The sequence below is a fragment of the Echinops telfairi genome, unplaced genomic scaffold (assembly GCF_000313985.2).
Source record: "Echinops telfairi isolate 266 unplaced genomic scaffold, ASM31398v2 ScPeMD7_7412;HRSCAF=8450, whole genome shotgun sequence".
Taxonomy (NCBI): Eukaryota; Metazoa; Chordata; class Mammalia; order Afrosoricida; family Tenrecidae; genus Echinops; species Echinops telfairi.
The window spans coordinates 15,275,614-15,300,996 of NW_022111312.1; the positions used below are offsets into that span (position 1 = coordinate 15,275,614).

The window sequence follows — 25,383 nt, forward strand, 5'->3', positions numbered from 1 at the left end:
TGCCCTTGTTTGAGGAGAGGAATGAGCGGGGGCATTGTGGTGCAGGACTATCGGGGAAGCTCTCTTGGTGTTTTTCTGCTAAAGCTCTTGCTAACTTTCTCAAAACACTCCTATAATAAGCAGTTGTTACCCTTTTTTTTGGCCCTTCAGAAAGTCAACAAGCAAAATACCTTGAGCATCTTGGAAAACTGTTACCATGACCTTTGCTCTTAACTGGTCTGCTTTTGCTTTGACTAGACCACTTTACCTCTTGCTGGTCATTGCCTGGATTATGCTTTGTCTTTGGCATTGCCTGGTAAAGCCATGTGTAATCTCCTGTTACGATGCTTTGAAGAAATGCTTCAGGATCTTGTTCTTACTTGTTCAAAACTTATACCGAAAGCTCTTCTCTGCTGCTGATCGAGTGCAACGGCGTTTGGCATCAGCCGAGTAGAAAGTTTGCTCAACTTTAATTTTTCAGTCAGAACTGTGTAACCCAACTCGTTGAGATGTCTAGGTTGCTGGCTCTTGTTTCTTCTGTTAATCGTCGTTCCTCTTCAATTATGGCACAAACAAGATGAATTCTTTTCTCAAAAATTGATGTGAATGATCTTCCATTCTTGGCTTCATCTTCCACGTCGTTTTGAGACAAACCAAACCAAGCTCATTACCATCGAGTCGACTCCTACTCCTATCAGCTCTACATATAGTTTCCAATACTTTGAATCTTTACCGGAGCAGACAGCCTCATCTTTCTCATCTCTGAGCAGCTGGTGGGTTTGAACTTCTGACCTTGCAGTTAGCAGCCCAATGCTCATTCAATACAAGTGTCCATTTTAAAGCTGATAATTTATTTTTCATTGAGTATCAATGACTTCAGCGTTCTTCCACTCATGCTGCACCATAAATATGATGTTTATTTTTGCCTCAATTTTAACAAATTTCATGTTGTCCTGATGGGGGCTCATGGCTCTTCTCAAACGCTGTCTTATTCTTTTTCATGACTCAAACTAGATGTGTTATAACAAGTCAGTACGAGTTTATTTCAGTGTAAGATGTATTTTAGATCCATGCACAGTTTATACACAGCACATATTTCCCATGAGCTCTTTGAAGCCTCCTCCTTGGTTCCCTAGCAGGTACCCTCAGGAGGCCTGATGGTACAATGGGTAAGTCCCATCTCCTAACCAAGAGGCTGGTGGTTCAAACCTCCCAGTGACTCCATAGGACAAAGCCCTGGCAATATGCTTCTTCCAAGATTAAAGTCCATGCTACCAGGCAGTCCTACTCTATCCTAAAGGGTCGCTGTGGGGCGGGATCAACTCTGCAGCACAGAACAGATCGCTTCACGCAGAGTCTTAAATGCTAACAGCCACCATCTCCTGGGATATAGCTCTGTGTAAAGCTGGTCTTCTCACAGATTGGGAGAGAGGAAAGGAGTCTGGAGTTCACAGACATTGTTGAGGTACAAACAGTGTGCAGTGATGTCCTAATTTTTCTCTCTACCCAAAGCCATAGTAGTTGGTGGATGGCAGCCGATGGCCAATGGAATGCTGAGCGTGCTTCAGCGGAAGGTGCTGCCGATGTGTGCCGTCAGGCTCAGGAAAGCCAGGCTTCCAGGTGGTTGGACACCAGCTCTGTTAGATCCAGGTGCTCCTCAGCCAGGCAGACGACCACTCGTGTCTCCATCACCCCCAGGCTTCACTGCTGCGCATGAGTTTTGAATCAAACCTGGATCTACATTCCACTTTTAGGGCACCGTATATTTCACTTTCATTTAGAGGTGCCTGCGTGGACTATGAAAAGATTCAAACTCAAAACTCATCTTCTCATAATTTAAAAAAATTGACTGGGAGAAAACTGAACCATGCAGACAGTGAAGTAATGCAATTATTCTGATTGATGGTGCGCGGTCTCTCCGCCTTGCTCAATCCAACCCTTCGGTTCCCAGGGAGAATCCTCAAGGGTCTCTCAGCTGAGGTAGTTAACGCCCTCTTCACCTGATTTTCCTTTCTCGGAAAATTGTTTTCCAAGAACGATGTCATTTTTTCGTTCCCTCTCTAAGAAAAAAATTGCTTTATCTTTTGCACTTTGGGTTGCTTAAATTTTTTGCAACTTGCATTCATCAGCTATTACAATCTGTGGCCTAGCTCAAACATTCTGATCTGGGCATTTGGGCTGTTTTTAATTTGTTGCTTGAAAAATGAAGATTAAAATATTTTGGTTTTAGTAATTAGTTGGGTTGTTTTGGGCCAAGAGAAACATCAAGCTATTTAGTGTCTGGCTGTCAGGGTGAAAATTTTCTCTCGAACTGGACAGGGGCTATTGCTTTGAGACGAATAGAAATTCAGGCGTGATCCCAAAAGGAATTTGTCCAGAGGATGCTGGATGAACTCATGCAATACAGGGTCCATTGAATAGCTGGGCCTCAGGAAGGTCAAGTCCAAGGTGTTCTCCCGACCCCAGAGAAATGAATTTCTGGAAACCAACTTTGCCATTAGTTCTTAATATGGGCGATCTCTCAGATGTACTTTGTGGGTCTAAGTTCTGTCTAGCAAAAAATATTCCGGTGGATTGTTTGCCAGCCCATGATTTGGGTTTCATGGGTCAGCGATGGCCTGGTCCAAAGAGTTAGGACTAGATGAGGCAGGGGGGACGGAGTAGAATGACGTCACACTGACATGCCAGTCACCACCATCAAGTCCCTGCCAACTGATTCCAACTCATAGAGGGACCTTATAGGGCAGAGTAGACTGGCCCCCAGGCTTTCCAAGGCTGCAAATCTTGGCAGGAGCAGAGAGTCTCGTCGTTTTCCTGTGGAGCAGGAAATTGCAATTAGCATCCCATTGCTTAACTCACCGTGCCACCAGGGCCCCCTCAATATACTAGTTGCCTGTGTCCAATCACGTTGGGAGTCTTTTTCCAGGAAGTGTGATGTTTGCTGAGCACACATCCTAAAAGGTATTACCTCAGTCCCTAACTTTCTTAGTGGGTGCTATCTGCATCACGTGACCTTCTCTACCGTCTGTGTGTACAGAGCGAGTGACCAGAGCCTGATGGTTGGTTCAGGGACATTGTCGTTATCTGCTTCCTCCAATAGCCGCCACTTTGTAATGTCCTTCATTCGTTCGTGGTCTTCTTTCTGTTCTCACACACCTTTTGGGTGGGACTAGAAATCCAGGTGGCACCCAGGGGTGAGGACAGCACCACCGGCAACCAGTCAGTTGCTCTCTCTCAGCCTTTGGACTCTCAGGTTGGCAAAGAAGGCCTGCGCTTACTCATTTCACTTGTGGGGAGACTGTTGGTGTGTGATGCCGCCCGCCGTGCTCCCCGTGTTGCCCTGTCCTCTGTCGTCTCTGAGACCTCGCTGTCCAGCTTGTCCTAAATCAGTGAGCTGCCCAGTGTCCTCAGACAAATCCATTTCCTGCTCAAGTTGTCCAGAGTCAGAATCAACTGCTTTATAGTCCAGCATCCTCGCGCATTCCCTGTGGAAACACAGGGTGATGGCTCGGAAACTGTGGTTAGTCCTGACTCAGAAAGGGAAGTATCAGCTGAGCGGACTTGGCTGCGTTTTAAGACCAGAAGATAATGTCAAGGCACCGTCCAAAAAAGGATTCTTAAAAGGAAAAACCGAGGAGCCTTCTCTTTGGGCTCTCTTGTCATTGAGAAATCAATTTGCCTGAGCTTGGGCACTCTGATTGATTGAGGTTCTGTAAATTGCCTCTTTTGCCTTTTGCAGAGTGGGAAGGCGTGATGAGCAGTCTCTGCCCATTGTGTCGTCCTTCCTGCCCTAGGCAGTCGCTTTGCTCCGGGCGTTCATAGCATAGCTTCCTGCGCCGGAGGAGAGCACCCTGCATGGTGAAGCAGAGTGCAGTGAAAAAGAGAAGACCTCCAATTAGAGGACTGACACAGCGGCTGCCACACTGGCTTGGAGCCCCGCAAGGATGGTGAAGAGGGTGCAGGCTGGGTCGGTGCTTTTGGGCTGCTGTACATTGGGGTTTCTCTGAGCTGGAACTCAGCCAATGGCACCTAATGATGACGAATTATACGAAATGTTACACACTGTACCATAGTTAAAAAAACGAAACCAAACCCACCGCCATCCAGTCAATGCTGACTCATCGTGACCCCCTGTGGTTTCTGAGACTGCAAGTGTTTATGGGAGTGGAAAGCCCAGTCTCTCCAGCAGCACTGCTGGTGGATTTGAACAGCCAACCATATAACCCATTGAACAGCCCAACATATAACCACTACACCACCAGGGCCCCTGGTTACAGAGGGCTCCTAGTAATGTAGTTGGGGGTGGTGGGTAGGCAAATTCTCTCCCCTTCTTTCTGGTCCTCAGAGTACTGAAGCTTGGTCAGAGTCATGGTCTCACCTACTGTGTGAGAGCCAGGACTTGGCATGCCCTTATTGTTAGCTCCTGGGGAGTCAGTCAACTCCTGGTGACCCCGTGCCCACTGACTGAAACATTATGCTCATGGTAGCTTGTGGGGCCAGCTGTTGTGACCCACTGCTGAAAATCTAACCTGGGCCTCCCACTTGTTAGGTGTAAATTCTACCACCACACTCGCAGTTAGAGGTGCTCCAGAGATCATGGTGGAATTGAATTGTGTTACTCTTCATTCCTCCACGCAGTCCCCAAGCTCTCTTCCTGAGTTCTAGGGAATTATTGTAATGCTCTCTGTGGAGTGAATTAACCTCTCTCGGTCTGTTCTCTGTTAGTTCTTTGCCATCTGAATGTTCAGTGTTAAATACGGCAAAATTAGTCAGGTGGGTCTGCATTTTAAACAACCCCCTCCAGCTTCTGGACACCCTGCATTCACTACAGCGCAATTTCTCTAAGCTTCCCTTCCCCTATCTTCAATTCTGAGAGAGCTATTAGAGGCCATGCTTCGGTTTGCCAATGATCAACACACACACATCCAACCCCCATCCAGAGCCCCCGTGGCGATACCCGGTAAGTGTTGGGCTGCTAACCACAAGGTCAGAGGTTCAAACCCACCACCCCACCACTCAACAGTTGTCCCCGGAGAAAGTTGAGGCTGTTGGCTCCCATAAAAGTTCTCAGCCTCATTAACCGTATATGACTGTGGGCTTGGTTTTTAGTTTTTACCTGCCAAATCCATTTGCCATTCAATTTAATGTTGATGAGAATATTAGCATTTCCAGGACAAGATGGAAATTGTGTGTGCATGCAGGCTTGTGTGTGTGCATGTGTGTCTGGGACTGTGGTGGGCAGAGGGGTGGTGGCACAGGGAATCAGGACATCACCTGTGGACAGCATGTCACCTGTGGCTGGGTTCCCTGCGTTCCTTTGAGCTCTGACCCCTGTATAGTCTTTTTGTTTCTTTGTTGTTTTTGTAAATATACTTCAGCAAGGAATTAGCTGGAGAGACTCACTCACACACTCACTCACTCACTCACTCACTCACTCACTCACTCACTCACTCACTGTCATCAAGTCCGGACCGACCAATAGTGACATGACAGGACAGGGTAGAACTGCCCCTTGTGGATTTCCCAGACTGTAACTCTTCACAGGAGTAGAGAGCCCAGTCTTTCTCCCACAGAGTGGCTGCTGGGTTTGAACTGCTGACCGTGCAAATCGTAGCCCAACATAGCCCCACTCTACAACCAGGACTCCTCTGGTATCCAGACAGTGGAAGGATTTCTTGGTAAAGAGGGATATTGAATTCGGCCTGACCTCTGCCCCATCCTCTGGCCTGATCTCACTTGTCTCCAGTGGCGCCTGTCTCACGGCACTGTGGTCCGGCGTGCCGTGTGTGACTGGGGGCCAAGGCATGAGGCAATGTTGGCTCAAATCCCGGCTCTGACACTTACCTATCGCCCATGTGACCTTTGGGAAGTCAGAATGGCTTCACCAAGAACCAGCTCTTGTGATCTTGTTAGAACAAAGGTGGGCAGTTTTAGGCCACTCTGCCACAGATGCTGGGCCCATGGGCATGTGCTAGGATGTCTGGAGGCTCAGGAACTGCTGGTAGAGACTTGAAGGGCAGGGAAAAGTACTCTTGAAACCCCGGTGGACCAGGCTTTTGCCACGGGGCAACTTTGCCTCTTAATTAGAAAGCCCCAGGCCTGGCAGAACCCTCTGAGGTCGGGGGGCTATTCCACTGCCTGTTCCCGCTGTCAGGAGGCAAGAGGCACCGACTTCCTCACTCGACGGCGTGTTCTCACTGGACTTAAGGGTGAGCTGCCTTTGTGATGGGAGTACGTCTCCGAAACCCTAGCAGCAGCTCTTCTCTGCTCCGTGGGGCCATGATGAGTCGGAGCTGACCCGATGGCAGCGAGAATGTGTAGACACAGGGCATGCCCAGCAAGTGGGTTCACCCAAACGACCCCACGTGTGTTGGTGTGGAGTCGTGTTCCTAGGGGTTTCCAATGGCTGACTTTCTTCCAAGATGCCTCGGGGTGGACTTGAACCACCGACCTTTGTGTTAGCAGCCGAGCACTTTGACTGCATCACCCAGGGATACTACCAGCTGTTGATCCATGTTGGAGTAGATTGGCTGTCGCTAACCACCCTGTCTCTCAGTGGCTTCACGCAGCCCAGGGAGACTTGGCTGGGGTTTGGGAGCAGTTTGTCTCTGAGATGCTAAGTCCAGGCAGTGTGCAGCCACCCTGAAGGCTTCTGTCCTGTGCTCCTGCCATCTAGAATCCATGGCTGTTGTCAGCATGGTGGTTTCGTCACCATCTTAGACGTTCCCATGGAAACTCTGGAAGATCCCACAGGATGCTTTCAAAGGCCAGGCTTAGAAGCAGGTTATCTGTAACCATATTTCTCTAGCTGGTCAGCAGAAACATGCATTGAAGGAGGTCTATGAGCTGAAGACTCCGGAGAAGAAACAGCTGAGGTGGGCACTTGGCTTTACCCTAGTAAACTTGTCAAGCACCTGTCAGCATGGTCGACCACCATGATAGCATGATGCCCTTTGCCTTTGCCTGAAGGCTTGCTTCTCGTGCCTTGTACATTTTAAAAAGCCACATTCAAATTATTCTCCAAACTTCTTTTGCACTTGAGTAGGACCCTCTAGGGTGGGGTGGGACCCTGCTCCTTTCCGTTTCTGCGCCTGGATGTTTTTACGGAGCAGAAAGCGTCATCTTTCCCGAGAAGCCACTGCTGGAGTCGGACTTCTGACTGCGGTCAGCGCCAGACACATGTCCCATTGCCCCTCTAGGGTTCTTTTAATGCCTTCAGTGTTCATTATTTGAGTACATGTTGCCCTACTTTATATCCCATGTCTTGGTCTTGCTTGCTCCCTCGAAAGCCACGCCACGTGTCCCCAAAATGTACTGCTTGAAGATTATCATTTGTGTGAAAAGGGCTGCTTAATGCTTTAGGTAGCGGTTCTCACCTGTGGGTTGAGATCCCTTTGGGGGTCGAACGACCCTTTCACAGGGGTCACCTAAGACCATCAAAAAACACATATTTCCCATGGTCTTAGGAACCAAGATACTGCTCCTCTATCTGTCTCCAGGCGGGTCTGCCCACATGTAGATACGCCCACCTATGAGCACCTGGAGTGAAGACTGTTACCATGCTACACCATGCTTCAAGACAGCATTTCATTGATTTGTAATTATAAATCAATATTTCACAATATAGAATTACATATTGTTTTCGCGATGAATCACTATGCTTTAATTATGTTCAATTTGTAACAATAAAATACATCCGCATATCAGATATTCATATGATGATTCATAACAGTAGTAAAATTATAGTGATGAAATAGCAAAGAAAATAATTTTATGGTTGGGGGGTCACCACAACATGAGGAACTGTATTAAAGGGTCTCGGCATTGAGAAGGTTGAGAACCACTGGCTTAAGGAATAGGGGACAGTTTCTGTTTTAGTTCTTAACATATTCAAAACACTCTTAGCAAAGTAGGAATAGAAAGGAACATTCATACCATGATCAACAGTATGTTACAGGAGTCTAAAATAACCTTTGTGCTTAATGGGGAAGGCCAAGTAAGTCCATATATATCACTGCTCTGTTCTTGTCCTTCGCTGTGAGCCAAGGTAATAAGAAATCAATGAGCCAAAATTAGGCATCAGTTAGTTTAAGCTGCACAGCCGATCACCCCAAAGTAAAGCTGTATGTGGTAACAGCTATCTCCTTGGCACACACTATTACCAGGCTGTGAAACTTGGGCGGGGCTCAGCTGGGCGGTTCTGTTTCGGAACTTGGCTAGGGTCACTCATGTGTATATAGTCAGCTGCTGGACTCCGAACTTCGGCCACTAGGTTTGGGTGTGCCTGGTTACACAGAACCTAACTGATCTGTATGGAGTGAGGCTTCAAAAAGCTCCTGGGGAAGTCACATTATCCTTTAATTCCATTTTGCCCATGAGCTCTTGGGAGCCCCGTCATAGTAGAAGTCACAGCAGTTGCTGCATGTTATTGAGTTGGGGCTGAACCATAGTGAACCCCGGGACAGAGTAGAATTATCCCATAGGGTTTCCTAGGTTGTGGGAGCAAATCGCCAGGTCTCTTGTCACAAGGAGCATCTGGGGGGTTTACACCGTCTGGTGGGTCCACCCGCCAACCTTTCAGTCAGCAGACAAGTGCTTCCATCACGGTGCCACCAGGGAACCCGGCAGAAGGCATCACAACTTCCAGCTCCTCCCACCAGACTAGTGCTTAGACCAGTCACATGTACTTTTGCTATGTGCTGGTTGTGTGACCTGGGACAACTGACTTACCCTCTCAGCCTTGTTTTCCTTGTCCCCAAATGCAAGTGTCCAAGACATGGCTCCCCGAGTTCTGTCAAGCTCTCACGACCACTGCCCCTCTGAATGTACCTGATGGGCACATCTGAACTTGGATGACGAGGAAGCTCGGAGGCAAACCCAGAGACAGCTAAAGCACGGTTCGTGCATACCTGCTAATCACCAATGAGCCCCTTCGGGGAGAAAGCCTTCCACCTAGGAACATCCAATCTGACGTTACACTTCTACCGGAGAGCGTGTACTTTTGCTGTATGGTAGCGGCGTAGAGCTAGCTGTAGCCTTCCATTGGTTCTTGTGGTAGTTACACAATTTCACGTCAACTTGAAGCTATAGAAACGCGTAGAGCTGGTATTCAACCTGTCAATCAGGTTACACACAATCTGATGGTGCCCCTTGTGAGTGCGGCCTTCTCGTAAGGAGGGCCCTGGGAACCTCCCCATCCCCTCTCTGCCTGCACCTTCCTGCTGGCTGACCCTGATGCTGCCAAAACCACCCCCATTGGATCCACACGACTTTGCACCCATCGCCTGTGATCTTCCTGCGTTCTGCATCGTTGCATGTGGCTGTGTGAGTCTGAAGCGGGACTTATGGACCAGTATAGGACTTTTGGGCTGGGCTGTTTGCTTGATATATAATGACTTTTTGATTAAAAAAAAACCTCATTCTTATACATATATGAGTGTCACTAGATTTGTTTCTCTAGTCAGCCGAGCCTAACACATTTCTGATGCCCTTTGAAGGTAGAAGGTACCTATAAACTTTTCTGAATGCCACACATTCATGCCACAACTCAGAATGCCATGGTGACACCAGTGACCTTGTTTCACCTTATTATTTGTGGGACCTTATTAAAAATGTACAAGTTGGAATTCTCTAAAATTACTTATTTTTAGGTATAAATTCATTGTTTAGCTACATATATTATAAACATATGTCTTATAAATACATTGTTTAGCTACATAACTTTCTTCTATGGAATCTCTAGGTGGTGCACAGGGCTAAGCACTCAGGTGCTAACTGAGAGACTGCAGGTTCAAGTCCACCCAGGGGCATCTCAGAAGAGGGGACTTCAGATCTACTTCTGAACAAACAGCCACTGAAAACAAGGCACAATTCTAGCCTGAGACGGACGAGGTCACCATGTGTTAGGATTGATGAGTGTGGTGTCATTGCCAGGTTGGGCGGGTGGGTTACATTAAAGACTAACATGCAGATGCGAAATGTTTGCCCGTACTCTTATTAGTGATGGAAATAATAACAGTGAGCTGAGTTTTCACTGCATGCTCCACTTTTTAGTAAATCCACACCGTAACTAGGAGACGTAGGAATGGCCATCTCCAGTCCCAAAAGAGGAAACTGAAGTGTGAGGAGATTAAACCTGAGTGCAGTCATGCGTAGGGCATCTCTATTGCTCTACATGCGGAATCGACATCAAGAGATTTCTGAGCCATAATTTTTGTTACCTGGGCTGCTAGTGATTGTTGGTCCTGGCGCCCTAAAAACAAAACACCTGAGTACAGACCAGAACTGAGGGAGAGGAAGGCGATTCACACCTAAGGATCTCCTTTCTTTGGGATGTTTGCTCAGTAGGCATGTGGTCAGTTTGTAAATAGATGCTCACATTCTTTTGGTATTTCTCCCTTCTGGAAGTGGAGCTTAATTCCCCTCCCTCGGAGCTTGAGCTGGATCTAGCAACTTGCTTCTAAGAGCTACACTGTGGTGGACGTGATGTTGTGGGGACCCCGATGAGGTCACGCTCTCTTTCGGATCCGGCTGGGGAAGCTGGCCGCTGTGTCACGAGGCCACTGGAGCAGCGATGGCCATGTCTTTCTTCTGAGGTGCCCGTGAGCAGACTTGGACCTCTAGCTTCTCGGTTAGCAACCGAGAGCATCGCCCACTTGTCTGGGGTCCCCGAGCGTTATGCGCACAGCGTGAAAAGCAAACTACCTTCACTGAGCAGGGCGGAAAGGCCAGGACCTGGAACTGGACAGCTGAAATGAAGGGGAACCGGCAAAGGCAGCTGTCGGAACAGCCAAGCTAACAAGTTGGATTTTCAGGATGCTCCCTGGTGGTGCCGATGGGGAAGCACACCGCTGCTCCATGAAAGGTTGGTGGTTCAAACCCACCCCGCCGCTCTGTGAGAGCAAAGATCTGGCGACCTGCTCTGGTAACAATGGTGCCCAAGAAGCCCTACAGAGCAGCTCTCCTCCGTCTCAGGGGTCAGACTCCATGGGGGCCATAATCACTCAGCGATGCCTGGTTACAACCACAGCCACCAGCACGAAGAGGCGAAGAGGCGAGAGCTTCATGGGGAGGCGTGATGGCCACTGGTGGTCACAGGTGTCTGTCTTCTCTGGGCTCCCCCTCCCCCTCCCCCATCTCTGCATCTCAGGACTCAGGAGCACAGTGGGTCTTTTCTGATACAGTTTTTGTCAGTGAGGCCACCTCAGCCTTCCTGTTTCCTGACCCCTGTCCAGGGGGCATCTGGTTAGAATTTGCTAGTGGGCTCCTCATGGGCCTCTCCAGATCTTGCTCCATTCCTCTTGGACAGGAGAGAGACCTGGTGGCATACTTGGCTACACACTGGGCTGTGACCAGCAAGGTCAGCAGTTCCCGTCCAGGAACCACATGTTGGGAGAAGGGGGGGCAGTTGGGGGTGTCTCATCCTCATGTGTCTCAGGTGGTTGACATGACAGCAGCTGACATCATGGTGGCTGGGGACCAGGGAGGGAGCCTGGTACCAGGCTCAGACGTGAGACACAAAGCTGCTGACACAGGGTTAGTGAGAACTAGTTCCCTGGCTCCACCCACCCTGGTGCAGGTCAGAGTGCATTCTTCTCCGGTGCTCACAAAACCCGGAGCTGGGAGTACAGGAGACTCACGGGTCTTGCAGGTTCAGGTCCAGACTACGGCAAGCAAGCGATTTTTGCAGTCACGAGAGTCTCATGGCTGTTTGGTTTCTCAGCGCATACATGCGTTAGATGGACGGTCTGCTGTGGTCTATGGAGTGTGCAACACTGTACCAAACACCCCAGCCCAGCGCTGTCCGTGCCATTCCAACTCACAGGGACCCTACTGGCCAGCGTGGAGCTGCTCCTTTGGGTTTCTGAGGCTGGAAATTATCCTGGGAACAGCCAGCATCCTCTTTCTCCCAAGGAGCAGCAGAAACGGCCGAGCTGGAGGCTAGCAGCCCAACCTCCCAGAGCCTCCAGGGATCCTGATCAGGTGTCCATGTTGAAAAGGTCAGGAACCTTTCCAGGAAGGCTAATGTGGGACCCGAAGGCACCACCGCACGGTGAGCGCAGGCTGTTGGAAAACCGGCACTAAAAGGCTGGCTCAACATTGGGCCGACACAAGCCTTTCATTTAAAAAAAAAAATCCCAAAATACAACAACCCCAAACTGCAATGATCTCCAAAAGGCAATAAAGTGAGGCGCAGTCAAACAAGGTACACCTGCCATGAAGGAGCCTGTGTAGTGCTCGGCCGCTAACAGATGGACAGCTGCCCAGGCCCACCCAGCAGGTCCACAGGAGGGACCAGGCGATCTGGCCCAGCAGACCACAGCATGGAAGTCATGGGGTCTGCTCCAGGGCACACTGCAGCAGTGTATACCACTCGCTTGGGGTATGGACTGCCCTGTTCTCACCCTCGTGTTTGCTTGTGGATGGTTTCCTCCCATCCAGGGAAAGTGGACTCCTCCCCTGACTTCCCCTCCCCGCTCGCTCACTCCCCACTGGGTCCTGGGGCGGGGAGTGGGGGGGGGGGGCGACGACTGTTGTGGAGACTCTGCTGACTCATGGAGATCCTGTGAGCTTCCCAGATGGGCCCTGGCCCAGGGCCGTTTTCAAGGGCACCAGGGCCGTTTTCAAGGGCACTTCTGGGTGGATTCGAACCACCAACCTGGCCAAGTGCTTAACTTGAACTCCCAGCACTTGTGGACATGTAAACTGGCCTTTGTGAGATGATTGAGTGCGGGACCTTCTAATCTGGAACTTAGGAAGGCAGGCCTGGGCGACCAGACAGCTGAGTATCTCTGATCTGCTTTCTATGTCTTCCTGGTGGCCCACCTTGACGCTCTGGCCCAGACCTGCCTTCAAATACCCCCTTGGCCATTAGAAGCTCTCACGCCTTGGACCACAAGTTCCAATAATTCCAAGTTCAGAAATGTGGTTCCCAGACTCCTGGCATCACTCACTAGGGCATGTCCACTAGCCGAGATCAAAACGAGGGGCAAATGACTGTCTGGAGGCTGAGCGACATGCTCAAAGGAACTAGCTTTGACCTTGAGGTTCGGAGCTGCAGTAGGAATTAGCTCTGTGCTTGGATGTCGGGCCGAGATCAGAATCGGCCCCATGCTGGGCTGTGTGTTCCCAGCATGCTCTTACCCCTCCCAGGTGGTAGTGGGCCCGCGGGGACATAGGCACAATGTCACAGGTCAGCTAGGCGAGTGCCTGGCTCACGGTCACAGAGCCCCTCATTAGTGCAGTGGGCTCCGCTCGAGAGCAGATGTCACAGCTCCGTCCATGGCTAGAGGCCAATTAGTGGTCTCCATCCTCCGAGGATCTGACCTGCCGCTGACTCCCATCCTGTCTCATCATTATCCGGCACTGGTCATCATTCCTGGAGAAGGTGCACCGGTGAGGTGGTGGGGGGCCCATTTGTGGGAACGGTGTGAGCTGAGCCCTGGTCGCATCCAAGGCTGGTGCCTGAATCCGGTGTGAGCCCAGTGCCTCCATCCTGGTAGCTGCCAGGATTCCAGGAGGGAGCAGAGACCACTTCCTGTCCTGGGCCAGCTTGTACTGGAGGAACTGGGCCTATGAGCAGCCTTGTGAGACAAAGAGAAGCATGTAGCTGCGTCCCGTGGTTTAAGGCACGAGTCTGGTTCCTATTTGCGCCTCTAAACCGAATTATCCTCTGCCAACCAATCAGAGGAGGCTCCCACACGTATGCAGCAGGATGGAGTGAAAAGCTAACATAGCAGTTCTCAACCTGTGGGTCGCGACCCCCTTGGGAGTCAAACGACTCTTTCACAGGGGTCGCCCGATTCATCAGAGTAGCAAAATGAGTGATGAAGTAACAACGAAAACATTTTTATGGTTGGGGGGTCACCACCACACAAGGAACTGTGTGAAAGGGTCACGGCATTTGGAAGGTTGAGAACCACTGAGCCATGCGTTTGCGGAAGCCCCTCCCTCCCTTTACGGCAGGTGTGCGTATGGGAGGAGCCCTGGGTGGTGCAAGGTGGTGTTCATACTTGGATGCTAACCAAAAGGCCAGAGGTTGGATTCCACCCAGAGGCTCACAGTGGCCTGGCAGGTGTGCACATCTACCCCACCAAACGAGGCGGGTCAGTGGGGGGTGGCTGGGTTGGAGGTGGCTGGTTGGATAGGTAGAGCCACGATTCCACGTCAAGACTTTGAGTAGACGGAATCAGCAAAGGGGAAGTTAGGGAAGTCAAGTGCACACGGGTCTTTGGAACTGCAGCTGACTTGAGACCTAATTACTTCAGAGTAATTGGCCTATAAGAAAGATTTTGAGGCTCTGTAATGAACACAAAGGGCCAAGTCAGAGATGAGATGGGATCTCTGAGTTTTAATTAATTGGAGAGAAGAGAACTCCTGTTTCCTGAAGGAGAGAGCCTCACTTAGGGAGATTTACACACCTGGGGATTCAATTCCCAGCCATTGAATTCCTGCCTGCTGACATTTATTGAAGAGCCGCAGGGTGAATGAAAGGTTATAAGCATTCTAATCTGATGTCTGACCCAGATGGCACCAGAATGTCAATCTATTGGTGAGCTTGCTCACCTCTGCTGGATTGCCAGGTTAAGAAAGTGCAGGATTCCTAGTGGGCTCCTCTTGGAATTCCTCTGAGCGCCTGTCTGGTCTCTCTTTCAGACACTCATTTTTGGTTTCTTTCTTTCTTTCTTGACCCTGTGTCTTGAAATAATTAGTGGTGGTTCTTAGGTTCCACGAGCTTTGGGAGTGATCGAATGGGAGGTGGGTGCGCAACCTTCCTAGAAAAAGCTCATTGTGGCCATCCTTTGGGATACTCCCTTGAAAAGCGGTATGCATCGTCCTTCCTTATGATTCAGCTTATGAACAGTACCTCCTACACAATATTAGCATAGGGCTGGGATCTTAAAAGCTAGTACATGGCCTTCTCAGGTGTCACTATTAGTCTCTCCCCATCTGGAGCAAAGAACATTATAACACACACACACACACACACACACACACACACAGCATACTAATGGAGCATGTGAACCCCAATCTGGAGCCCAGAAGAACTAGATGGTGCCTGGCTACCGTGGCTGATTGCTCTAAAAAGGGGCATAACAGAAGGCCCTGGATCCAGTGGGAGCCAGAAGCCTTGAAGATGGGGAGAGACAGAGACTCCTGAGATAGAAAGATCCAGGGAAGGGGAACCCCCAAATTCTGTCCATAAACTCTGCCCATCTCTCTGACAACACATGCATTATAGGCCCCAATAAGCCCAAATTAGCTGCCTGCTTACTAAAAAGGAAACAAAAACAAAACAAACAAACAAACCAAAATGACATCCTTTCTGATACGTGACAGAATATAGTTTCTGCAGTGTAGATGCACTAGGTCGGGATCCAATCCAAACTGACTTGACATGAGAAGATCAAGTCAAGGAGGCTCACCCTGAAGAGAAACATCATACAAGGGGCTTCAACAAGTTCCCGGGAAAGGTCTGATGAGCTTTTCAGTCCAGTGTTCCATGCTATTGGGTCAGCGGTGACCGACTCGCAGACGGCGCACATCGGGCAGTAGCAAGGCAGGACTATAGAGCCGTCATTGTAACGCTGCTCACAGACGTGAAGGAACTGATGCTGAGAATGGAAGAAAAGAGAGGCGCCATCGGGAGAGCAACCGAGTCTGTGAGAGGCTCAAAGGGGGACTTGCCGGACCCATAATCAGTGACAGAGAAACTCTGAGGTGACTGAGATACTGAAATGTAGGATATGTGACTTGTAGGTGGTAAAATTATTAAAAATAAAATAATAAATTAAAAACTCTGAAATTTTAATTTAAAAAAAAGTGACACAGAAAATGGGACTCGGTGCCCTGACTCCGAGATGGAAGATAAAAAAGAAGCCATCAGTGACATTGAAGATGGACTAACGGGAGTTATCCAATCTGAAGGAGGGACAGAAAAGCTCCCTGCGGAGAGACGGGAAGACTCAGGGAGGCAGAACCGGCAGGGCTGGCTCTGACCCAGGCTCCAGGAGGCGGGCTCTGCCGGTACAGCCGGGCAGAAAGAGCAAGAGGAGGCTCCCCAGGACCCAGGCGAAAGGGAGCGGTGACGCGGTCCGGGTGGGAGCCCTGCACACTCGGAGAGACACTGATGTTTTCAGGTGGGATTGGCAGGCCGTCTGTACAGCGGGGATGGGGCTGTTCAGGAAGGGGGCAGGGTGCGCACAGTCTCTTGAGGGTGGACGGAGACGGGGAAGGAGAGAGCGTGGCCAGGTCGCATTGGCGAGGACTGCTGTTCACTCTGGGCTGCGTGTCAGACGCCCCGAGTGAGCCAGCCCTGACTCGATGGCAGTGAGGGGGTGGGTTACCAACCTGCAGTGAATAGTTCTACATGGGTCTCACCTCACTGCTCATTACCGCTTCGTCGGCAAGCACACGCCAGCCTGGGCTTACTTATTTCTCACACTCTCGGTCCCTGGCAGGGATTGCTACGTTTGAAAAGAGGCTTTGATGCTGCAGCAAGGGGCTGCGGGATTGAGAGAGAGACCCATGCCAGACCTAGAAGCAGAGTCTGTGGGGTGTGTGTGTGTGTGTGTGTGTGTGTGTGTGTGTGTGTGTGTGTGAAGCTGTTCACTTCAGATGAATCAATAAGCACCAGTGAGCCCATGCTAACCTTGCTGACAGGGTCCCCTGTCCCTGTCAAGGCCCACAGATGTGGAAAGAGGCCTTGGTCCTGGAGGCAGGGCGTGTGGGGCTGGGAGGGAGACAGAGGACAGCTGGGCCTAGGAGCAGAGTCTGTGATGTGATGGAAACACGTGAGCCTGCTCCCTGGGGTTACAAACAAGCCAGCCTGTGCCCCCCACCACCCCCTTGTGGACTGGGTCCTCCTGTCTAGCCTGTAGGGCTCTGTGTTCCTTGGTGCCCTTTCTGCCATCCTGCCCCTGGGAGGACCCTGAGTGCCCAGGCTGTGACTCACAGTGCAGGTGTATGGCAGCCTGGCTGAGCCTGGCAGGAGGATGCTGCCCTGCAGAGTGGTGAGTGTGCTCTCTCGGAGCGCACCCTTGCTCTCCCCTGACCCCCGGGCATACCTACCTGGACCTGGTGGGGCCTGGGACCTAGGAGGTCAGCTCCTGATCCATGCAGATGCATAGGTGAATGGAGGGGGGTTACCATGTCATCTCTGCTGACGGGGATGCTTGGGTCTGACAGCTGGGCATCCTGCCCATGCCACGCAGCTCCCGAGTGTGCAAAAGTACTTTCTGTGCCCAGTCTTTGCTGAGGCAGGGCCCCGTGGTTGGCCCTGTGGTCATTTCCAGGCCCAGCCCTCCACTGTGAGTGAAGGGCATCCCATGTCTGGAAGAAGAGCATGCACCAGCCATAGATAACTGAAGCAGAGACTCAGAAACCCAGGTGTGTATTTACGCAGGGCATTTCCTTCCCACCCTTCCCTGTGGCTGTGGAATGTAGTGACCCCAGTCAGGGTGACCTCAAGTGCTACAGAGGAGCCGAGCTCCTCATATCCCTCAGTGGCCTTCTTCCAAGGAGCCCTGGGGGGACTTGAAGTGTGTAGCTGTGTCCCCTCATCCACTGCCCAGGGGCTCCAGAATGTCCTTAGAGACGTGGTGAGAAAAGCAACGATGGTTTTGATTGGCTGGGGGGTGGCCAAGCGAGGAGGAGTGGAAGGGACCGGTGGCACTGTGGACTGAACATTGACTAACTACACCTGCAAGGTTAGCACTTCAAACCCACCAGACATTCCTGGAGGGGTTTGCCTGCGTCTGTAAAGACGGACAGTCTCAGAAACCCTGAGGAGCAGTTCTCTTCTGCCCTGCGGGGTGGTTGTGGGTTCCGTTTGGTTGGCAGGGAGAGGCATTGGCAGACCCAGAGTCGGCGGTGGGCAGCAAACTTCCTGCTGCTGCTGGATCCCATCTGGATCCTGGAAAATGCCAGCTTCAAAGAATGACCAGCACGTGGCACATTCCCAACTGCGTTCTCAGGCCACGCACAGAGTCTCTAGTCCTATGAGTTGTTTGTGGGACTCATTGTAAAATGCTTTCTGAGCTGTGACTTCCCAGAAAGCTTTTGGAATGTTGTCAGAAAGATAGTGGAAGGTGGGGGTAGGGTGGGGTAGGGTGGGGGAGATGGTGGCAATTGTCTGCCCTGTCTCCCGACTTGTCACGGGGATGCTGATAAAATCCATGGGACGGGCAGTGAGGGTGAGTTGTTAGCGTGAGAAATCGCCGTGGGCTTGGCAGCTGAGAGAGTGGAGGTGCCCAAAGTGTTTGCTCATTACCAAGATTTATGGTTGTCGGCTCCGGAAAGCGTCGGTAAGCAAAAATAAGGTCACCCGTGCCAGTCTGCAAAGCACTTAAACAAAAATTTAGTGCGGAAGGAGGAGGAGAATGGAAGATCATTTTTTTCTGGGGTTGGAAAGTGGGCCAATGGGTTTCTGGAAGCCTTCAGGCCCCCCAAACATGCATTTGAGACTTCCTTGGGGGCGGGATCTGCCAAGTGCAAGGTCGCTCTCTAGTTTAAAGCAGAATATGTCCTCATTAAAGAAAAGTCTAGAAAACAGCGTAGCAAGCCCTCATCTGCTCTGCTTCTGGTTGTATCGTCTCTTACACATTGGCCTTATTTCCTTTAAATGCTATCAGAAATGAAATACAACAGATAACCGGAGTCCATCGGGACTCTCTCCCCATGGCCTGCTTCTCCTGCCCTGCCCAAGGCGGGCTCTCGGTCCAATGCACATGCGTGTATCACTCTTGCCACAAGTTTACATGCCGGTGCATCTCCTTTGCACCTCGGGTTCTCCTCACTTTGCCTTGGTTCGAACCCACCAGCCGCTCCCAGGGAGAAAAACTAGGCTGTCTGCTTCCGTAAAGGCTGACAGCCTAGGAAACCCCAGGGAACAGCTCCGCTCCACCTCCAGGGTGGCAATGAGCTGGTGGGTGGTTTTGAAGCACAGACTCCTGCTCCCCACCCCAAGCTCTGGAGGCTAGGCAAGGCGTTGGCAAGGTGTTGGGGTGGCAAGGGGTGTTGGCAAGGTGGCACTCTCCCCCCATGGACTCCTTGCTGGTGTCCCTAGAGCTCCTGGGCCCGGAGATGACTCCACACCATGGCTTCCCCACATGTGGCTCGGATGTCGTGTCTGTCCTTGTGTTTCACAAGGAGCCCCGAGAAGGGATTGGAATCAGGACCCACTCTACGCCGGTATGCCTTTGTTCACACCACGGAGAAAGTCTGGGAAAGAAAACTCCAGCCTCCCTGAGCGAGTCATAGTCCCTGGAACAGGCACTCGGGGCTCAATGCATGTTCTCAGGGCACACATTTAAATCCACCGCAGCTTCATCCGTCCGTTCTTTCTTTTTTAACTTAAAAAAAGAGAGACCCGATTCCATACATTAAAGTCACCCTTCTTCGGGGCACACGACAGGGGGTTGCCATGGAATACGGCCTGCCTGCCGGGAGGGTGATCGCCCCTGTCTTGAAAGAAGCACAGCCAAAAGGCCCTTAGAAGAGAGGCAGACGGGACTTATTCTCATGGGCATGTCATCAGGAAGATGAGACAGTCCCTGGGCATGCCATCAGGAGGGACCAGTCCCTGGAGAGGGACATCATGCTTGCTAAGGTGGACTTGGTAGAGTAGAGGGGCAGTGACGAAGAGGAAGGCCCTCAACAACGTGGCTGGCACAGTGGCTGCCAACAGTCGGCTCTGACAGCAGTGGTTGTGATGACGGCGCAGGTCTGGGTAGTTCTGTTCTGTATGATACAGGACTGACTGTCCGTCCATCGAGACTCAGTTGATTGCACCCCACAAGACCACGTCTAATTTCAGAATGTTTTTATCACCCCACAGCCCTCATATCCTCATAGTCGCTCTCCGTTCTTCCTTAGTGGCCCCCCTCAAAACTTCAAACTCACTGCCATTGATTCTAACTCTTAGGGACCCTCTAGGACGGGGTAGAACATCCCGTGGGTTTCTGAGACTGTAGCTCTTTATAGGAGTAGAAAGCCTCGTCTTTCTCCAGTGCCTGGTGGTTTTGAAATGCTGACCTTGCAGTCAGCAGCCCACTGTGTAACCACTATGCCACCAGGACTCCTCAGTGGCTCCCCCTTGCAGCCATTAATCTACTTTCTGTGCTTGGAAATTGGCATACTGACATTTCATGTCCGTGGAATCATGCATCACGGAGACTTTGTGCCTGCCTTCTTGAGCTCAGCACAGTGTTTTCAAGTTCACGTGGGCTGTGCTAAGTACCAGTGCTTCATTCTGTTTGTGGCCGAATGCTGTCCCAAGGCACGGCTAGCACCCCATTCTGTTTATACGCTTATTTGTTGGTGGACAGTTGGGTTGTGTTCACTCTGGGGCTATGCTGATCAATGCTTTTCTATATTCGGTATGCAAGATTTTGTGGACATGTGTTTTACTGCTGGGTCGTTTGGTAAATCTGTGTTTAATTGGTTGAGGAATTGTCTGTTTTCTAAAGCGGATGCTCCATCTGACGTCCCCACCCGCAATGCAAGAGGGCTTCGATTCCTTCCCTTTGTCATTGTCTCTGATTAAAGCCCTCTCAGTGCTGTGAAGTGCTGTCTCCTTGTGGTTTTCATTTACATTTCCTTAATGACTAACAATGCCAGCCATCTTTTCATGGGTTCAGTGGGCATTTGTGTATTTTCTTTGGAGAATTATATATTCAAATCTTTGGCGCCATCTTAATTGGGTTATTTGTCTTTTTATTGTCGATTGTAAATCCTCTTTATATATCTCAGATACCCACCCTTGATCACAAACATGATTTACAAATCCATTCTGTGGGGTGTCTTTTTACCTTATTGATAGTGTTCTTTGAAGAACAAAAGTTTTTCCTTCTGAAATTTATTTCTCCTGTTGTTGCTATTGAAGATATGCACAGGAAACATACACCAATTCAGCAGTTTACACAGGTACCATGTATTACATTCTTCTAGTTGAAATGCAAAAGATGTTGATTTTTGAAAGCCCAGTGTTCTTCCTCTGTGGCCTGGCTGGTGGGTTCGGATCCCAGCCTCTTGAGTAGCTGATTAGCTGTGAGAAACCACTGAGCCACCAGGACTCTCTTCTTTCCTTTTAGGGTTTTTATTTATTTCATCAGTTTTGCAATCCCCCGCCCTGCGTACAAATCCCTTGTAACATTTATTCCTGACGCATTTAGTTTTTGCTGGTGCTATTATAAATGGCATTGTTTTCTTTGTTTCATGCGGGGTCCGGTCACCACTAGTGTACAAAAAGGAGTCCCTGGGTGGCTTAATTGGCTAAGATTTTACTCATTAAGAGGTTGGTAGCTTGAACCCACCCAAAGCTGCTTTGGAAGACAGGACTGGTGGTTTACTTCTGAAAGAGTACTGTATATAGACCAGGGGTTCCCCAACTAACTTGGCCTACCACCCCCCTTTCAGGAAAAAACAACAAAAACAGCTACCTAGTGCCCCCTGGCAATTAAATGCTTTTATGTTTTGCCCATAATCCAGGATAAACTGTGCTATCTGCTTTTTCAGCACCCCTACCCCCACCCCACTTCTGATAATTTCAGTGTCCCTTAGGGGTTGGTATCACACACTTTGGGAAAGACTGATAAAGATTGAATTGTGTCCCCTCAAATATGTGGGGGGAGGTCATTATTTTCAGATGCTTGTCAGTTATTAAATGATTTCGTTTAATGAACCTACATGATGTGATTTGATGTAATCATCCTCCATTTGTCATGCATTGTGAATCCTGGCCTCTTTCTGTTAATGAGGCAGGCTTAGAGTGGGATGGACTATCCTTACTTAGAACGGAAGGGATTGTCCCTGGGGTGTGGCCTATATAGCTTTTTATCTAATAAAAGGGAAAAAAAGGAGAGAGAATCAAACAGAGAAAAAGCAACACCGTGAGAGAAGACCCAAAAGTGGACCCCGAGTCTCGTGCCGAGCCTCCTAGACCCAGAGGAAGACTGAGGCCAAGACCATGGAGGTCTCGGGGACCTCAGCCGCAGATGCTGAGAGGGGCCAGGACTGCCCTTGGAACCAACACAGAGAGTAGACCTTCCCCTAGAGCTAAGGCATTGAATCCCAAACGTCCAGCCCCTAGACGCCGAGAGACTAGACCTCCGTTAAAAACACCCACGGTGGCATTTTCATTATAGCAGCATTAGATAGCTAGTTACAGGTTCCACTGGCTAGGGAGCAGCTCTGTTCTGCACACATGCGGTCTCTCTCCGTGAGTCAGAAAATATCAAGCCCACGGCCACGGAGCTCGCAGACTTAGAACTCGCAGGAGCCCTGATGGACAGAACAGAACCATTGCAGAGGGGTTTCAAGCCCACACATCGTTTCAGAAGCAGACTGCCTCCTCTTTCTTCCACAGAGCAGTTTGTGGATTTGAACTGCTGACCCTTTAGTTAGCAGCCAATGATCAACCTACTGAACCAGCAGGCTCATTAACAGCAACAGTATACAGAAAGGCAATTGATTTTTGAATATTGTTCCTAGACAGGCAACCTTGCTGAACATGTTTATCTGTTTAATAAACAAATAACTTGATGTGGTAGGAGGCAGGTGCCAGGGAAAAGTCAGAGCAGGCTATGGGCACCGGGCTTCAGGGATGGGAGATGGAGACTCATTTATTTCATAACACTTAGAAACATGAATTAGGAGGGGAGGTTACCTTTCAGGTGATCAGGTTTGCATTCAGCAACTTAAGCTACTTAACAAACTTATCCTGGCCCTCCACCACCCCTTGACGATTCCAAAGTCTGTTCCCTTTGGTTTGAAAGCCTGTGCCTTGCCTTTTCCCCATTAAACAGTAGTTGCCTATCTGTGATTGACTCATCCCTACTCCACCTGTGCCACGAGGAGCTCTGTGGTCTCACCACGGTGTGCAAGTGCCGCACAGTGTTCCCTTGTGTGCACGCACCACAGTTTCCTTTTTCATTCTTCTCCTGGTGGGCGTTTGGGCTGCCCCCATCTTCCTGTTTTTGTGACCCGAGCTTCAATGATGGGCATGCCTCAGCCTACTCATAGCTCGTGCTATGACTCTTACTTCTTGTGTTAGTCCAGGTTGACTTGAGAAACAAATCCAGGGAGAATCATAGGCGTGTAAGAGATAACTTTAGATCAAAGAGCAATTGTACATTAAGAAGGCATCCCAGCCCAGTCCAGGTTAAGTCCATAAATCTGATATTAACCCATATGTCCGATACCAATTTATAAATTCCTCTTCAAACTCACGCAACACATGCAATGACCCGAATGCAGGAAAACCACAGGCCAGTGGGTGGAAAATCTTCTGGATCCAGTGGTCAGTGGAAGCATCTCAGTGCTGGTGTAGGTCTCCACATGGCTCTTCCAGTTCCAGGGCTCTATTACAGTTCCATGTGTCTTGTCATCAGCAATGCCAAGCAGAAAGTATCTGTTCCCGCCTGCAGCGAGCTATTGATCTCTGTATCTCCTCCAAATGAGGTCATCAAGCAGCAACCTGATTTACAGGCTAAATTCCACCCCTTCTCTCTTCATAGTCTCAAGCTGGCACCAGATTACGTAACTGCCACACTTCTCTAGGGCACATAGCTCACCAGAGGCCTCCTGGCTCGTATGGGACTTCCACTCTCCATTGTTGGAGGTGGCACCGTCTCAATTTCCACAGTGGTTGTGTCCATTGCCGGTCCCACTAGCAGTGTGTGACGGGCCAGTCTCTCGCAGCCCCTCCAGCAGTCGGTATTTTCTGCTTGTTTGTTTGCTTGACTGTAGCTGTCCGTTGTGGGGGTCAGGTGCTATTTCCTGTTGTTTCGATTTTCAGGGAGACTGAATTTCAAGGAGGTGCTCAGAGTAGGCTTTTTGGAAACAGATGCATTTCAGTAGAGGCAGGAAGGCTGTGCTCACGCTGACGGGGCGGGGCTACATGTCTTCTCTTTTCCTTTCTTGAGTTTAAAATCGATTTACTAATTTCTTCAACAAACACATCGTCTGTCCCTATCGCAGGTCTTGGCTCAAATATCAGCTCCTCTCAGAAGCCTTGCCTAGCCACTCTGTCATGTTCTCCTCCTATCTTACACCACATTGAAAACTTTTACATAGTTTCTAGATGGCAACTTTCTAATCATGAAAAATGAAAATCCAGGAGGAAAAAAAAGAGGGTTGTTGTCAGGTGCCGCCCAGTCGGTGGTGACTCACAGAGGTCCCTGTGGAAAAGAACAAACCACTGCCTGGCTCTGCACCGGCCTCACCGTCGCTGACCGTCTGCAGTGGCGCTGTCAGTCTGTTCCATTGAGGGTCTCCCTCAGAGCACATGCCACCCCCACCCCCGGCACACTGGATCACAGAGGCACCTGCACCCGCTTCCGAGCGCAGCAGAGCTGAGGTGCACTCTGAGCAGTGGGTCAGCATGGAGCAGTCAAGTTGTGCTGGCATGGTCGGGGGTGGGGGCGTTAGACTGGGACATCGCACAGTTGTTTGGAGCAAGAACTTGACCACAGATGGACATGCTAAGCATTCTTATTCAAGAGGGAGGAAAGGGTTTGAATCTCCATCAGACATTAGCTCGGGCCAAGTCTGACTCCCAACACTCCACCACTGCTTGCCCTCTCTCTAACACATTTGAAGAGAATGACTCCCCTTTTGGTCCAAGATGCAGTGGGAGTCTTTACAGATGCAGCCGGCTGCATTCTACAGCAAAAAGGGCGACGTTTCTGACCAGGAGACCTTGGGCGTGGACGTTAGTCATGTGAAGAGTTTCTAGAATACCAGCCGGTATGGGAGCCAGGCTGGTCGCCCCTTGTCTCCCTGAATGCAAATGACACGCCTCAGAACTTTCCCGGTGCCCTGCTGGGCCCTTGGAGCGCATTCAATGAATTGAACAAATACCGGTTGAATCCCTACAATTTGCCAGGCCCCATGCCAGCCGCTCCAGCAGGGCCTGGGACAATACAGACGTGTCTTTGTCCTCACGCGTCTAGTCAGCTGGGGGGCGGGGGGCGGGGGGTTCCGAAGTCGTGCCTCACGCTGGATGGCCTGTGGAGCCTGCCCAGAGTCAGAGCCTGCCCAGGGTCGGCGTCCCTCAGGATTCCCTCTGCTTCCTGTTCTCTTGTCAGGTCATGCCTGGGGGGAACGGCGCGTAGAGGCAAACAGAGCCCAGGACCGACCGACCGGGGCGGCCCTTCCAGGGCTTTCCAGGAACATGTGTGGGGAGAAGCCTCCCTGGAAGTCTGGTAGCTCAGAACTAGAAGGTCGTGGGGAGAAAAATAATCTGTGTAAGAGATACAACTTGTGAAGGACAGGTGCAGCTTTTAGAAGACACCCCCCCCCCCCCCCCCTCCATAAAACAGTCCTTGTAGTCGCTGAGTGAAGCGCTGAGAATTGGCTGGATCTGGGACTAGGGGCTTGGCCCTACCCCTCTCCCTAGTGTTC

The 25,383-nt window shown here is 50.4% G+C and overlaps 1 protein-coding gene and 1 pseudogene across 1 annotated transcript in view; both read left to right on the forward strand.

The window, feature by feature from the left end:
- Nucleotides 1–25,383, forward strand: part of LOC101645423 (transmembrane protein 132B) — a 307,471-nt gene that overhangs the window by 275,888 nt on the left and 6,200 nt on the right. The window lies entirely within an intron of this gene.
- LOC115871959 lies at nucleotides 10,081–10,234 on the forward strand (annotated as a pseudogene).